Source organism: Protopterus annectens, chromosome 10.part0 (genome assembly GCF_019279795.1).
Source record: "Protopterus annectens isolate FY-2018-M chromosome 10.part0, PAN1.0, whole genome shotgun sequence".
In the NCBI taxonomy this organism is placed as follows: Eukaryota; Metazoa; Chordata; order Ceratodontiformes; family Protopteridae; genus Protopterus; species Protopterus annectens.
The window spans coordinates 34,991,938-35,009,711 of NC_056744.1; the positions used below are offsets into that span (position 1 = coordinate 34,991,938).

The 17,774-nt window shown below is 40.4% G+C and overlaps 1 protein-coding gene across 2 annotated transcripts in view; it reads right to left on the minus strand.

Annotated features, from left to right (window-relative positions):
• CANT1 (calcium activated nucleotidase 1) overlaps positions 1-16,443 on the minus strand; it is an 847,030-nt gene extending 830,587 nt beyond the window's left edge. For both annotated transcript variants that reach the window (XM_044084991.1, XM_044084989.1), the window contains exon 1: positions 16,293-16,443. The gene's annotated coding sequence lies outside the window, so the exon portion shown is untranslated. The remainder of the gene's footprint in view (positions 1-16,292) is intronic.
• Positions 16,444-17,774: the final 1,331 nt, after the last annotated feature.

Here is a 17,774-nt window from a genome sequence, read left to right on the forward strand (position 1 = left end):
ATCTGCCAGGCCCATGCTTACACTTATCAAGGGTATCTGAACTTGTCAGAGATTTGGGATGCATGGCTAGGCTTAAAAAGGCCCCTGTGGGGCTAGTAAACATCTATGAACAAGATGGACTTTCTTAGACTTGAGATCTCTACTACAAACAAAGTAAGAAGTACCTGTCTATTAATATTCACAGAAACATGGCTGCATAACAAAATCAGTGACACTGTTGTGAACTTAGAGGTTTTGCTTTGTTTACAGCAGATGGAAACCAAGCTCTACGTAGAAAAGCTAAGGAAAGTGGGTTATGCATCTATGTAAATGAAAACTGGTGTATGAACTGTGAAATTCTGAGTACAATGCTCTGAAAATGTAGAATTCTTGACAGTGAAATGCAGACCTTTCTACGTACCCAGAGAGTTTAATGGAGTCTGTGTAACAGCTGTGTACATACCACCTAGTGCTAATAGCTCCGAGGCACTTAGCATACTGCACAAATCCTGACTGTGCATATATGACAGCTGGGGGCTTCAATAAAGTGAATCTCAGAGATGCTACTCCACCGACATCAATTTGTGGACTTTCCCACAAGGGGTGCAAATACCCCTGATAAGGTTTACACCAACATAAAGGGAGCATGCAAAGCAGTGCAGCAGCCAAACTTGCATAGCTCTGATCATATTTTAATTAGATTAATACCTACTTGTATAAACTTCTGCTGATCAGAGAAAAAAACACTGAGAAACTGATCAGGGTCTGAAATGAAAAGGCAATGGAAAGTCTCAGAGACTGTTTTGATAATACCTGCTGGGACGTCTTCAGAGAAGAAGGCACTTTCAATCAGCATGTGAATACAGACGAATATGCAGACACTACAATGGCGTATCTTTCAAAATGAGTGAAGGACGTACCTACAACAAGGAAGATTACAATTAGAGCCAATCAGAAACCTTGGCTAACCAGCAGAGTGTATGAGCTTCTGAGGGCAAGAAATAAGGCATTCAGAGCCAAGGACAAGGTGGGGCTAAGTGAAACAAGGGCTAACCTAAACAGGGGCATCAAAGAAGCCAAAAGGGAGTATGGAAGAAAGGTACAACGTTGATTTGAGGACATGAGGGATACCAGGAGCCTCTGGCAAGCGATTCGGCAGCTAACTGACTACAAGACCAAGTCAATTCAATGTGATGACTGCACAGAATTTCTGGACAGGCTGAACTCATTCTATGGCAGATTTGAGGAGAACAACAACTACAAAGCTACCGACTGGTCAGAATGAGACAGTGCTTAAACTTAACCCTGGAGAAGTGAGAAGCTAACTTAAGAAAGTGAACCTCAGGAAGGTTGCAGGCCCCGATAACATTCTGGGCAAAGTATTAAAAGATTGAGCAGACTAACTGTATCTTAACTAATCCTTTACAGATATTTTCAATACCTCCCTGGCTCTTGAAAGAGTGCCAGCATGCTTCAAGGTAACTAATATAATCCCACTGCCCAAAAAAGCCAATCCAACTTGCTTAAATGATTACAGACCAGTGACACTAACCTCAAATGTCACGAAATGCTTCAAAAACATACTAAAAAAGCATCCGTCAGAAGCTCTGCTGCTGACATTCAATGAATAAGCAGGAACTGCCTCAGGCATACATGGATGCTTAAGCAAAACCGGTTGGTCACTCTGTCCTGCTGCTGAAATGCAGTAATGGCCAAAGGGGCAAATAATTTACCGGTTGAGACCAGTGATGTACAGGCTCTAGGGTCAGCAAATGAAGTAATGTCTGCAATGATGTTTAAACAGATGTCACTACAACACTCTTAGTACAGGACACTAATTATGACTTATCCAGAGCCAAAGCTCAGCAAGAACAAAGCCAACACTGAAAAGATCATACCCAAGCACAGCCCCCACTGTTCGTCCCTTAACATTAGGGAGAAAAATCTATATTTTAAGCAAACACGGGACAGTGTTGGTGTGCTCTGTCCATTTCTATGGTGGGCTCTCAGACCTATATCTCCCACCCTGGAATGAAGTGCCCTAAAGACCTCCATCGTTAATTTCTTTCCAGTAATAACCAAGGAAACACTTCGTACGAATAAAGTGCTTGGGAGACATCCACCTGCGAACCCCTTTAGGGCATTATACACATCCACCTGCGAACCCCTTTAGGGCATTATACACAAATGTAAAATAAATCCACAACAAGTCTGGGATTATCGGAGATCTGTTGCATGGTTTTAATCTTGCATTTATCGTGGAGACTTGGATAGATGAAAATTTTTTTACCCACTTCTATTAAACTGCCACTCCAGCAGGGGTCCATTATCCAGTGTCAGAGGCAGGACTGCGAGATGAAGTCAACATTTTACAAATTCTAATTGCAGCTAACTCAGGCTGCCACTAGGATAACTAAGAGCAGGTTTCTCCTCACAAATTGTTCACCAGGTTGTGCAAGGACACATCTACAAAAACTCAACAACTTTCATATAGACACCATACTTTCTCACTAGAACATTGTTTTCTTGAGGTCTCTAATATCTGGGTTAATGTATAGTCAGCGGCTTTCAATAAGGAAAACAGCTTTTTTTTTAACATGAAACATCTGGGGTTGTCTGAAATTATACCTTTAGTGTAGAAATTTGGAAGTATGCAGTACACTACACAAATTTTCCCACTGGATGTGAGGGATTCACCTTGGTGGTGTAATTGTCTCCTGATATGACCACCTCCTTGATTGCTCTGCATTGGAGCCACCTCACTTTAGTCTCCTTGATCCTGAACTTTGGGAATGCTGTCCTATTAACAACGCTACTTCTAAATTTTTGTCATAATTTCCTTCCAGATGATCTTGCTGCCCTTTCTGATACCCCGACAAGACTATGTCTGTCCTTGGCTCCTGACAGGCTAGCCCTAAGTCATGTGTACCCCATCTCACTAAAAAATGGGATTCCTGCCATTTGGGCAGTTTTTCCATCTCTTTCTACACTCTGGTTTAAAAGCCTGTGTTTGTGCTCACTGCCTGCCTTTCCTGTCACTAGTCTAGTCCAGATATAGATTTGCTGTATCCAGGACTGTTTGTAAGCTTCTGAGCAGTGCCAAAGTCTGCTTTTCCATTTTCCCTTAGATTTGCTAGTTCTCTTCCCTCCTGCACTTTTACTAGCTTATTAGTTTAGCACTTTACCAGACTTCTTCTAGGAATTATTGTAAGTGCTACCAGCACTAAACGTTCTACAAGGAAACGGCTCCAGTATTTATTAATGCCCACCCTCCAGGCATGTCTAAAGGTTTCCTGTGATTTCTCCCATTAACCTGGTGAACTTGGGCATCCTGAGGCAATGTAGCAACTACCGCATGTGCACTGAGGACGCTCTCCTCCTACCTCCCAACACTCAGACTTCTGAGAGATGCACTTGTATATCCAAACTCGAAGCCACACACTCTCCAGTCAAGACCAGAACAGCTGGTCAAGAGAAGGTCAACATTTGCACCACACCACATGGAACACATAGCCCTCCAGAACACACACCAGCACTGCCTTCACATAAAAACACAAACCACACACCCACCTTCCCGGAGGCTCCCAATAAAAGTCTACCCAAACAGCAGAGACCTCCAAGGTAGAAATGCACCCAACCACCACAACACAATACTAATCACGAGACACAACTCTCCTAAACAGTGTGACACTCAACCAAAGCCCACAAGGCAAAAAAAGCACTCCCAACACACTAGTCATAGGTGAATCGAAAGTGATGTCCCACTTGCTAGGTTGAATAAGGAGAAGAAAGTAACAGTCAACCGCCTGTCAAGGCGCCAGGATCCACCACATAACGTACGCACTCAGGTCCCTCAACAACAGGTACAAATATGACTCTGTACATGTGGGTGTGAATGACCCAAGATGCATCTCCCTGGGCTACATGAAAAGAGACATGGAGGAGCTCTTGGATTATGTAGCCCAGGCGGGTACGACTTTAGCCCTGTGCAGCTCCTACCATCACCCAGAATGATACCACAGTACAAGCAGAAGATGATTGATTTCAACAACTGGCTAAGTTTCTGGTGTCATTCTAAGGGAATTCAGTATCTGTCTGCCTGGGATGATATGATTAACAGACCTCGATGCTTTGCCAGAGATGGCATGCGTCTGTCACCACTGGGCTTCCAGATAGTGGCAAAGGTGCTTGCCACCCCTATAGTGTCTTTTTTAGATGGTATTCTGAAGACCAAAATTACCACTGTAACAGCTACAAACAAATGCAATCTGAGAGTCAAGCTGCTCAACTGTAGAAGTCTAAAGCTCAAAATGCACTCGCTCAAAGCACTCCTTAAAATGGAGAATAGACATTTCTGTTATAACCAAGACCTGGTTCAAAGCAGCAAAAAACAACCCTGCACTACTAGGCTATAATTCATTCCACATATTTCGGCTCCAGAACTTGGACTGAAGCTCCAAAAGCAGTGGTGCTTCCATATTCATAAAGGATGCGCACACCTCCAGACTGGTAGCTCCACATAATGCATCTGTGATGCTTCAGGTGCAGCAAACATTGGGTAAGACAGCGATTCAGATCATAGCCTGCTATAGGTCCCCAACCATGTCCCAAGACTCACACTCTACGTTCCTAAGCACCCTGGAGAAAATTAGGGCCCAAACTAACTCTCTCATACTAGGCGACTTCAACTACTCCTCCATTAACTGTGAAAACTACTCATGTACCAATACACTCGCCCAATGCCTTCTGGAATTCATTAATTCCAATGCTCTGGACCAGCTCGTTCTTATCCCCACTAGAGGTAGCTACATCCTTGACCTGGTCATTACTAACATGGGCGACCACTGCTCTACTCTACACCAATAGTCATCTCCTCCCTGGTTAGATCCAACCGCAAACTAATCACCTTGGAAATCCACATCCCTCCCATCCACACACCCAAAGGTAAACACCATGAAAAACTTTTCCAAAGCTAACTTTGGACTCCTAAAAACGTTTGGGCTCCTAGAAATAGAGGTGGCTAACTTCACGGCACCCATGTAAATGGAGAATAGTTGCATGACCGCCGAATCCTACACCAATGCACTGTATGAACACATACACAAATACATGGATCTCGCCATACCCAATAGAACCAAGATGCTCTCCTCAAAAAAACAGGGAGCCAATCTGGTGGTCCCCTGCCATAAACAAACTCTACAACAGAAGGAGGAAACTGATGCGGAATAAGGCGAAGTCCCAAGACTGGAAAAACTAAAAAAGGCTGAGATCCCTCATCAAATCCTCTAAAGCTACCTATGAAAACAGAATTGCAGCAGATACTAAAGGCAACCACAAGGCCTTCTATAGTTTTGTAAAGAAGCTCCATGGCAATACCCAGATTTGCTCTGAGCTACTGCACAATGGTACCTCCTATACCAAGCCAACAGATATTGCCAATATACTGGCAGACAGATTCAGTGCTAACTTTACCCCCCCCCCCAAAGGGCCAATCACAACACCAGTAGATTGCCAGACACCCTGTATTACTGCTGCACAGGTTAAAACATCACTGTCCAAAGTCAAGAATACAGCTTCTATGGGACCTGATAATATCCCTGGCTGTGTTCTACATGAACTACAGAGTGAACTGGCACATCACCTGTGTGCCCTGTTTAATCACAGCATCACCTCAGGCTTTGTCCCTACCGAACGGCACACTGTTACAGTCATCCCTCTCCACAAAGGAGGAGCGACGACAGACCCTGGGAGTTATCGCCCAATTAGCATGAGGAGTCTGATATGCAAAGTTATGGAACACATCATAATGGACCTAATAAACAAGGATATAGGGAATCTCCAAACTCTGGATCCTACACAATTTGGTTTTGTGAAGGGAAGATCATGCCTGCTCAACTTGGTTGACTTCTTTGAGTCAGTCACCAGAGCTGTGGATGAAGGCAAGGTGGTTCATACAGCCTACCTTGATCTGGCAAAGGCCTTTGATACCATTTCCCACTCAGGAATCATAGAAAAACTCACTAAGCTAGGCATTGATCCCTATATCACTAGGTGGGTTGCAAACTGGCTCACAGATGGAACTCACATTGTGAAAGTAGCTGACACTAAGTCAGACTGCCGACCAGTCACGAGTGGAGTCCCACAGGATTCAGTCCTGGGTCCTCTCCTGTTTGGTATCTACTTCTCTGAAGTCCAGGCCAACATGAAGGGACTCTGACTGACAACGTTCGCAGACAATTGCAAGTTGGGGAGCTATTAACATCTCCCCAAGTGATGTTGACATCCTACAGAAAGGCCTCAATGACACCAACGACTGGTGTCAGAACCATGGTCTTACGCTCAATGCCAAAAAATGTGTCGTCATCCCTTGGGAAAAAAACAGTTCCCTTGAATTACCACATCACTGAACAGAGGAGTTATACGAGATCTGGGAACACAGGTTAACAGCAACATCTCTTTTGACCACCACGTTGCTACTGTGGTCAGAAAGTCCTTCTATGTGGCACATCCTATTATTACGGGTTTCCCATCCAGGAAGAAAGGAGGTCATGGTCTCCCTCTACTCTTCCCTCATTAGGCCAATTGAGTACAATGCCCCATTTGGCATGTACCTCAATAGACACCTGCAACAACTAGAGAGGCCGCAAAAGTACCTCACAAAGAGGATCCTAGGCCTTAAACACTTGTCCTATATGGACAGAATCAAAAACTCCAACTATTCTCGCTCTCATATCGCCTACTTAGAGACGATCTCTGCTCGACTTATAAAGCCATGTCTGACCCAGCTCTGTTAGAAATGCTACATCTAAAGAAATCCCAATCCCTCCACAACACACGCTCCACATACCTCAACCTCATTACCACAATCAACAGAACATGCTGGAGGGACAGTTTCATAACCCAGAGACTGCCCATGCTATGGAATAGGCTTGCCATACATGTCAAGCAGATCACCTCACTGGCCCTTTTCAAGAGAAATCTTGATGATTGGATGGGAAATAGAAAATTCACCCCGGGTAATCCTATGGACTAGGCTTGTAAAGGCTCCAGGGCCATTAGCCTAGTACACACCTATGAACCCAAGTAGTGAATACAGCAAAAGAGAAAACAACTGGAATTGAGACTTTAGAAAAAGGTAGGAGCAAACTATATAGGAAAACTATGAAAATTGTGGGAACAGTACACACAGGGGAGGAATGCTGGGAATTTCTGGTGAATTGCTGCTTTATTTAAACTTTTTTTTTTTTTGCTGTAGTAACTGTGATTTTATGTACTTTGAATTTCTAGTACTTCTGTATGCTGAATCTAGACTGTTTGGTATCACTTGAGCACTAAAACCAGCACTTCACTGAGATACTGAAAGATCTGTAGCATCTGTTGCCTCTAACTAAACTACAAGTGCCTATGTTTGCGCTTATATTGCACTTTTAATTTGTATTTGCATTCTATTGTATGTATGAATGGTCTGTTTTTTGACACATTTTACTATACACTGCACTAGTTTAGTTGTAGCATAGCCCAGTTTCATGTCTGCTGTTTCTGGGTCTGTTTTGTAACTTCTGAGCATCAAATTCAAGCCATCTTTGTTGGTGAAGGCCCTTCTGCATCCCTGCGGGAGAAGAGTGCTGTCCGGGACCCATTTAATCAAGGGTGAATGGACTAGAGCTCAGAGAGAGATAGATAGAGAGATAGTTGTTACTGGCTAGTTTAAGTTAAAAGGGTTATTTCTTGATTTATTTAACCCCCGTGTTTGTGCTCATTTGTGTGTAATGCACCATTGTGCACTGCCATGTAGCAGTGGTTACCATTGGAGGTTACAGATACAAACATTTTGCTTGTTAAATTTTCCCTTAGCACTTTGCTTGTGCCCCTCCAGAAGTTTTTCGTGGTTCTCTACTGTCAAGTGGAACACTAAGCCTAGCCTCAGAGGTACCAACACACCTCTCACCCACTAGCCATTCCTAACTGCAACCTCTTTTCCTGACCATATAAATTCACCTAACACTACAGACAGAATTTCCCACAGTTTCTCCAGCCAGCTTGGTTAACATGGGTATCTTAGGGCAGTGCAGGAACTGCCTCATGTTCACTGACAACCCTCTACTACTAGCCCACACAAAATCAACATGTGAGAGATGCAACTATATTAAGAACCTGGAATCCATGCTCTCTCATACACCAGTAAGTACATATGACAATGAATGGGGTGTCAGCATGCACATCTCACCTCCTACTCCAGCCAAACCCACATTACACATACCTACTGTGAAGACTGGCAGAGATGGGTGAAGGCTGCCAGCCTAAGTGCATATAATTCTATCATTTATAAATATGAATGTTGAACTTAAAACAATGTGGCAAGCATTTCTTGTTGGTCCTTTGAAATTTAAATTATTTCATCACTGCCTTTGATGTTTTACAAGTTGGCTCCAGTCCGGCTAGATGAAGGCTTCCTGCATATTGTTTTAAGGCTAAAGTTAATGACCAGAATTTACATGTGGGATGTCTTTTATTGCTCTAAGTGTAAAAGAATGTAAATGCAGTTTCTGTCAGCCTGGGAACTCCAGGAAGTGTAAAAAGCTGATGTAATGTTTAGCAGGACTGCTGTTTCAATTTAAACAGTGAGAACCAGAGATTATTAAGAATTTTTGTCTGATTATCCAACTCATCAGCACTCTGCCTGTTGCCTTATGTAAGTTATCTTAGAAGTGTGTTTTCTTGTAGAAATAGCTAGGACTATAAAGATTAGAATAAGTGTTTTTCTGTGAAGTCAGAACTGTACTACGGATTTATTTTTTAAGTATTTCTGTGTGATCTCTGAACTCTTTTGACTAGCACTGTGTAGAAAGTATTGTCTTTTGGTTTTAATTATTTATTATTAAATATTTTAAAACCTTTTAACTGTGGCTGGTTTGTGTAGAGATAAGTTAAGTTCTAGAGTACATTGCATATTTATAGAGTGTATTGCACAAAGCCACTCTAAAGCCTTGACTGATTAGTCACACTTACCAATTGGATAATAATATTGCACAGTAATAATTGGACACCCTTTTAAGGGCCTTTGGGTAGCTGATATTAGCTGGGTGGTGGCAGTAATTACTACCATATAGTCTGGGTAAAAGGGCACAGCTGGAGAAGCTATGCCAGCCTTCCCCTCCCCAGAAGTGTCTGTGTGGTTGTACAACCTCTCATCTCAAAGTGTGTGTGTGTGTCCGCTACTTGGGCAGGGACACAAAGCACTGGTTGGACAGAGGGTGCTGTAGATTTTAGCTTGCCCAGCTAGGCTGAGATCTGGACCCTATAGCTGTGCCAGTGGGGAGTCTTACTGAGGAGCAAGGGAGCGACCAGCCCCATACTGACTGTGATCTCTGTATGCTCTTAAGAGAAATTGCACTTATTGTGTGTATTTGTTATCCTTTCCTCATATATGAGACACCCTCTCTGTTGTTAGTGGTGAGGATTGAGGCTCCTTGATTGCTGGGCCAGGGCACAGGAGTCGCACCTACATATGCAGATGTCCTCACCAGAAACATACCTACACACCAGAGACATCCCAAAACACAAACACAAGCATGCTACAAATACTTCCCCTGCAGAACATAATGCACATAACAGCTCATGTACCAGTGTCTCACCCGTCAAGCCCTTTAGGCAGAACACAAAACCAAACACATTAGTCATAGGTGATTCCATTGTGAGACACACAGAAGTCCCTCTCACCAGGCTGGATAAAGAAAAGGTCACGGTCAGTTGTCTGTCAGGTGCCAGGATCTGCCATATCACGCACTCATGTCTCTCAAAAACAGGTACTGTTATGACTCTGTCACAGTCCATGTTGGTGTGAATTGCTTGAGATGTACCACTCTGGACTATATGAACAGAGACATGACTGAATTCTCAAACTATGTGTCTCAGGCAGGTATTTCCTTAGCCTTAAGCAGCATTTTTACCTTCACCTAGGATGATGCCTCAATACAAACCGAAAATGATTGACTTCAGTAATTGGCTTAGTTTCTGGTGTCCCTATAACGGGATCCGGTATCTGTCACCCCTGGGATTTCAGCTACTGGCTAAGGATCTTGCCACCCCATAGTGCCTTCTTTAGGCAGTATCTCAAGGACAAAATTCCCCGACTTAAAAACTCCATCTAAAAACTATCCCATGGTTATGCTGCTAATCGCTAGGAGTCTTAAGATGAAACTGCACTCACTGGAAGCAGTCCTCACTTTGGAAGACAGACATTTGTGCAGTCACGGAGACCTGGTTCAAGGCTATGGACAGCACCCCAGCCATACTGAGCTACATCTCCTTCCACACATTGAGACCACAAACTGAAGGCGTGAAAACTAAAGGAGGCAATGTATCAATATTCATTCATTAGGTGCAATTAACTGTTTTAACTGTTGGTAGGACACCTATTCAAGTCACTGCCAGCTACAGGACCCTCTTCATGAATCAGGACACCCACTCTGCCTATTTGGATCTACTTGAGTCTATCAAGATATATCCGAACACTGTGGCTTTGGGAAACTTTAATTACCCATCCACTGATTGGGTAAATTATTCATGCTCAAACTCACTTGCCCAAAGGTTCCTCAACTTCATTAACTCCAATGCTCTGGACCAGCTGGTTGACACCCCACAAGGGTGCCAATATCCTGGATCTGGTGCTTACCAATATGGGGGACCACTGTGGCACCCCCACTTTGAGGTAACTATCACACCTGACCCCCCTCCCCCAGCAGCAACTAAACTAAAAACTTCTCCAGTGCTGATTATAACCTCTTACAGAATGGTATAAATAGCTTCACTGCATCTCCCCCCAGATAGAACTGGCAACTATGCGGAGTTCTACATCAATGTTTTATACAAACACCTGTATAACTGCATTGACTCAGCCATACCAGATAGGACCAAAACAAGCTCCTCAAGGAAGAGCAAACCTGCCTGGTGGACAACTGCTATTATCAGGCTTTACAATAATAGGAAGAAATTCCTGTCTAAGAGTAAAAGGGAGCAAGCCCTAAACACTCCCTCCTCAGCTTAAACAAGCAAAGAAGATTTCTTGTGAAGTCCTCCAAAGCAAACTACAAATCCAAATTAGCTTCCTCAACTTAGGATAACCATAAGGCGTTCTTTAGTTACATCCGTAACCTAAAAGGAGAGAATCATCATGGACCTTATCATCAAAAGTATAGGTAATCTCCAAACACTTGACTCTACTCAGTTTGGATTTGTCACAGGGAGATCATGCCTGTTAAACCTGGTAGACTTCTTCAAGACAGTCACCAAGGACCTGTGTGAGGGGAAATCTGTGCATACAGCCTACCTAGACTTAGTCAACGCTTTTGATACTATCCCCCACTCAGGCATCATTGACAAACTCATCCAGCTAGGTATCAACACTTATATCATTAGATGGGTCACTAACTGGCTCACTGATAGAACACATACAGTCAAAATAGGGGAACCACCTTCAACAGCATGTTCCACGTGGATCAGTCCTGGGACCTCTACTGTAATCTATTTCTCCAAAGTGCAATCCTACAAGAGAGCCTTACACAAACAAATGATTGCTGCCAAAATCATGGCCTTAAACTCATTGCAAAAAAAGTATTGCCATCCCTTTTGGTAAGAGGAATGTTCCTACTAACTACCAGATCAATAGCAATACCCCAAGTACACTCTCAGTGATAAGAGACCTGGGCACACAGTTTGACAGCAACTTACCTTTAATCACCATGTCTCCACAGTGGTAAGAAGGGCATCCTATATTGTTCATCTCATATGTAAGAGCATTGCTTCCAGAAAAAAAAGAAGTTATAACCTCCCTGTTAACCAATAATATTATGGCCACTGAATATAGATTACACCTACAGAAAAAGAAAAAAACTTGAAAAGGATTTTATTGACTTTGCACAGGGCAAAGTCTTTACATGGCTAAAAGAACCAACGAGACAAGCGAAGTAATTGGAAACCATCAATAACGATCACACCTCCACACTCCAATCATCCCTTGGAGCTCATGTCTTGAACCAGTTACCAGCTACTTCATCTAATGTTAACACCAATAACATCTCTGCATCATTTTTGCAATCAGACAGGGAGAATTTGGTTTAAAATCAGTCAGTAACAACTCCATCTACAATGAAGCAATCTTTGAAGACGACGAGTGAGAAATTAACTATTTCCACTACTATCATGTCGGAAGTAGCGAATTCCTGTTCTACATCTTTGAACATGAATTTGATTTGCACTTCTACAGATGTTAGAAAACACAAAATGGATTAACATTTAATGCCGCTGATAGTAACGCATTATGGGGTTTTCCGATGCTCTTGCTGCCTATAAAGCCACAGCCAGGGCAACGGATTTACAGCAACGGGAAGAAAAGAAGCTCATATGGACTTAATCTGTGTTTGGTAATAAATATCTCTAATTATGTTTTAACTCAAGCTGGAGAGTCCTTTCTTCAGAAAAGTCTGTCTTTTATTCCTTCTATAAATACTGATACTTCACATATGATTATTGATATTAAATTATTTGTTAGAAATGCCATGTGTAAGATGATTTTTAATAAAAATAGGGAATATGTGCATACTCTTAAAAACCTAGTATGTTTACCAAAGCATTACACCCTTTACTTGATGCGTTTGATAAATTATGCAAAAAGGATTTGGTGAAGTTGAAGTTACTGGGATGTGGGAAATATAAGAAAGTGTTTCATAATTTGACAGCACATGAATGGTCAGCTCTTTATGCCTGACAAAATAATGATAACATTATTAATAGACAAGCAGATAAAGGGGGAGCTGTTGTGATTATGGGTCGAAATGTCTACAATGTTAAAATGCATCAGATGCTAGAAGATATTACAACTTATACATCTTTGACTAGTAATAAATTGAATCATGTTATCAGAAATGTCCATGCAGATTTATCTATGTTGATGTGCAGACAGATAAATAACTTATATAAATATTTTTTAGTTGAGAACCCTATAGTCCCTTCTTTTAAGGGACTAACAAAAGTTCACAAGAATATCAGAGACCCTCCCCTTAAACCGATAGTCTCCAGTACAGGTTGGGTCACAGAATCTATATACATTTTTATGGAGAAAAAATTGTGACATAGTTGACAGTACAGATTCGATTTTGAGAGACACACAACATTTTCTTTCGTCTTTTTCTGCATTTATTCATTCTGACAAGTATGTACCAGATTTTATTTCTGTAACGCTTGATGTGACATCCCTATTTATTATGATACCCAATGATACTGGTGTCAAGTACATTAGACAGTTTATGTCTAGCATAGGGAACATCTCCTATGAATATATTACGTTGTACTGTATGCTGTTAGATCTGATGCTCACGGACAATATTTTTGTGTATGATGGGAAGTATTTTCTTCAGAGGAAAGTTGTGGCCACAGGCACACCTTGTGCCAACTCCTATGCTAACCTTGTTATGGGGTTTTGGAATAATACTTGCATTTTGTCAAATACAAATTATTCAAGACGGGTACTATACTATAATAGATTTGCAGATTATGTGTTTTTGCTTTGGGCAGACACAGAAGAGGAGTTAGTAAATTTTATTGCATATTTAAATACTACTACCAATTTTCTTAAATTTACAGGTACATGGTCTAGAAGCAGCATAGAGTTTCCAGATGCAACGGTTAAGAGGGATGAAAATGGTATTTGCACTAATATATACAGAATGGAATGTAAAAGAAATAATCTTTATAGAGACAGTATGCACCCGCCCAATATTTAAAAGAATATAGTGAAAGGACAAAATTTGAGGGTGTCAAAGACTAACTAGTACTAATAGTGAATGTAAGACAGCCCTTGAGAACTTAGAACATAATTTTCTAGAAAGAGGATATAAACCCTATGAATGTTGTCTTTTGTCACATAATATGATAGTTGACTGTAAAGGGAAGGGGAGACCTTATTTTAGAAATTATAATTTAGATACTACCCTCATAGAAGATGCGAGACCAAAGGCGCCACACAGATGTAGTGGCAATTCCATATGCAAAGAACAAGGGATGTTATATACAAGAACTGGAAATTCTTAATGACAGATAAGCTCAAGGAACTTGTAGGTGAAAAAACAAGCTTTGCATATAAGAACAAGTCATTGAAAAGATTATTATGCTATGAAAATAACAATAAAACGACCTACAACATCCCAAAGAGTTGGTACCTACACAGTTGTAGAAGATGTAACTTTTGCTCATACATTGGTAATACAAACATTTTTATACATCCCACCACTAAGAAAATGTAGTTTCGACTTTATGCAGCTTGTAGGACAAGAGACATAGTTTATTTGGCATACTGCACAAAGTGCCCAGCCTTCTAGATAGGAAAAACTAATCGAACCCTAACAGAACGAATCAGGGAACATATATATGGCATCAACAAGGAAGATGAGATGAATGCTCTAGCAAAACATGTTCTCAGTGAGGGGGTCAATACATAAGTTTAATTTTATAGTCTTAGAATTGATTTTCAGAGTTCCACGGTTGGGTAGCATTAAGAACACAACAGAGAAATAGAAATAAAATGAATTATTAGGCTACAAGCCAACAAGTGTTATGGTCTGAATGATAGAGTATCCATTAAACCATTTTAATAGATAGACCTTTGAATAAATAAGTCGCATGTATTTTATTATTTTTTATATATATATATATATATATATATATATATATATATATATATATATCCGTCATTAGTTGTAGGACATGTCAGACTTGCAGCAAACAAACACTACGTAGCTATGGTAAATGCTACTGACTTTTACTGCTTAACCTTTTAACCTGAATGTCCCTGGCATCATTGCATTAATGTTCTCACACTGGATGAGCTTTGAGTTGATGCAATAAAACCAATCTTGGTTTAAAAGAAAAATAATCAAACTAATTAATTAAGAAGTTAGAATAAATAAATAATTAAGAGTGAAAGAGTATTTGCATGGTTAAAAAAAGAAACAAACAAGCAACCACAATTAGACTACACAGTGTGATCTGGGCAATATAACATAGCAGTGGTGGGTCACTGTTATTATAGAGTGTATTTTATGTACAATATTAATAAATATCCAAACTGAAAAAAACATGGGCATGTATATACAAGTATGCATATAGGCAAGTACAACACACTCATTATGCCCACAGTTTCAAATTCCAGTGGACAGCAGCTTAAGACATTCAAAGTAACAATTAATTGAGATACTGCATATTTCTCTTTTCAAATGCATTTTGTTAGCTATAAAACATAATGGAGGGGAAACCTCAAAACAAACATGTAAATAAAATTAGTCTATATGCCTGTTCTGAAATACACGCTGTTCATTTACTGTACTACAGCTAGTTTTAACAAGTACAGCACAATATCAAATGCACTACCTATAACCTGAAATCATAATACTATAGAAGCATAACATCACAAAAATACATGAGACTATAAAAAATGAGTGTGACATACACACTGTTCATTTACTGTACTACAGCTAGTTTTAACAGGTACAACACAATATCAAATGCCTATAATCTGAGATCATAATACTATAGAAGCATAACATCACAAAAATACACGAGACTATAAAAAAATGACAGTGTGACATACACACTGTTCATTTACTGTACTACAGCTAGTTTTAACAGGTAGAGCACAATATCAAATGCACTACCTATAACCTGAGATCATAATACTACAGAAGCATAACATCACAAAAATACATGAGACTATAAAAAAGACAGTGTGACCACTACTGTACATACGTGTGAGTGCACACATACACACACAGTACCTCTCTCTCCTTGCCTGATTTTGATACAGCATTCATTTACTAACAGATCACAGTATGTCCAGACGAAAAATATAGCTGTGCCATTCCTTTTAACACTCAAAATACCACTTCACCAGATGTGTAAACCCAATGAACATGCTCAAAGAAGCTTTTCACACAGTACCCGAGAAAGAACAAAGAGTGAATTCAGTGTATAAACAGAACAGGCCCTTACTCAAGTGGATGTAAGAATATCCTGCACTTACGCTGTTGCTTTTTAACTTCCTGGAAAATCAACTACATTACAACAAGTTTTAGTCTACACAAATGTGAGCGCGCACACACACTAGAAATGTGCAGAAAAGGCTTCATTTGTTACAACTATTAAAGGAGTACAACGGGACGGGTTTCTATAAAGCATTTCTCAACTTCTCAGCCATTTTGCTCCCTATTTACAGTTCCCTCCATAAAACAACAATGCACCATTTAAAAATATTTCTAATTCACCTTAGTTCTCTAATAATAGACTACGTCCGCGTACTGTGATGGTTTCGCTTTCAAAAAAGATTGCCTCGCGCTTAACTACAGCTAGCTGGAGTCACCCAATTTCTGACATCATTTGAGGCTAGGTAGTTCAAGTACTTTTCCTGATCAGTTCCCGCCCCCAAAGTGACATCACCACGGCTGGCCTCTGATTCTAAGTAAAATAATGAAACCCACCCATTCTGTGATGTCACAGCTGCCTTGGCCTTCCCTTGCCTTTAAGTGCTCAAAAGCAGCTGCTGGCGGTAGGAAAGTTCTTTTTCTGCTTTTGTTTCTAGTACGCAGTGTTTTTGCATTGGAACCACTTGTGCAAGTCTCTCCCTACAGCACCTTGTTTTGTAGCTGACTAATTGGTGAGTGTAATATTTGTACAGAGATTCGTTTTATTTTTAATTTATTTTGATTATATTTCCGGTGTTTAACTTTGTTTTTTTATGAATTTGGTGTGTTACTGTTCTAAATGTCTTTAGGCTTTGCTGCGCCGTTTGTTTCTGAGCTGGTGCACGTGGTCTTGGTTGCCAATAGCAAACAATTTTCTTTATCGCTCGCTCTGGACCTTTACTGATTTGCCTTTATAAATAATAAGATGAACAGCTGTATGACAAAGAGTTTAATAATAAAATGCGCTTATCAGTTGTTTTTGTGGAATATTAGTCTCTTTCATACAGCCGTTCGTTTTCTGAGAACGTGTGTATTGTGTCCGTGGATAGATTAAATATCGACCCGCTTGTAAGTAGAGGTATGACTCACTACTAATATTAAAAACTACTTATTAAGCTGTGCGCAATTCGAAGATGTGGTTACTGTTAATGCCTAGTAGTGTTGTTCAAAGTAAACTTCATCCTTGATCGTCTGTCAAAATCTTTAAAGAGGAAAATACTTCCTTATTCAATTATAGTCAGTTTAGTGTGTTTTTATTTTCAGTTTTGTCACATATCAAACGATGCCTGCTCTGGTGATCATTAAGCTATTTGTTTTATTTAATCTAAGTTCCAGCTCTCTGTTTAAGTACTGTAGACTGGATTTTAGCGAAGGACAGTAATGTTCGTTTACCCTTTCAGAAGTGAAAGGATGAAGTTTATCAATACCTGTACTCAGGTGAGAATTACAGTGATCTGGTACTGTTATTGGGTAGTTAGTTTGGTAAACAGAGGAACAGCTAAGGCTACAAACTAGAGTAAAACATTCAAGTTCTTTGTATTCTGAGAAGCTGTCATGATGCAATATTAGGAGAAGGCTAAATAAGTTTAAATGAGATCTGTGTTATAAAACAACAGTAGTCAGTCATAGAATTATGGTAGTAAGTGAGGTTTGAGAATTTGTGAGATGCTTATGACAAAATGATGAATAATTTAAAGATTTTTAGTACCTGGGTTAGATCTAGTTGAAAATTAATTTGTCTGTGTAATCCCATATAATGTTAAGTAGTACAAAAGGTGGTTTTGG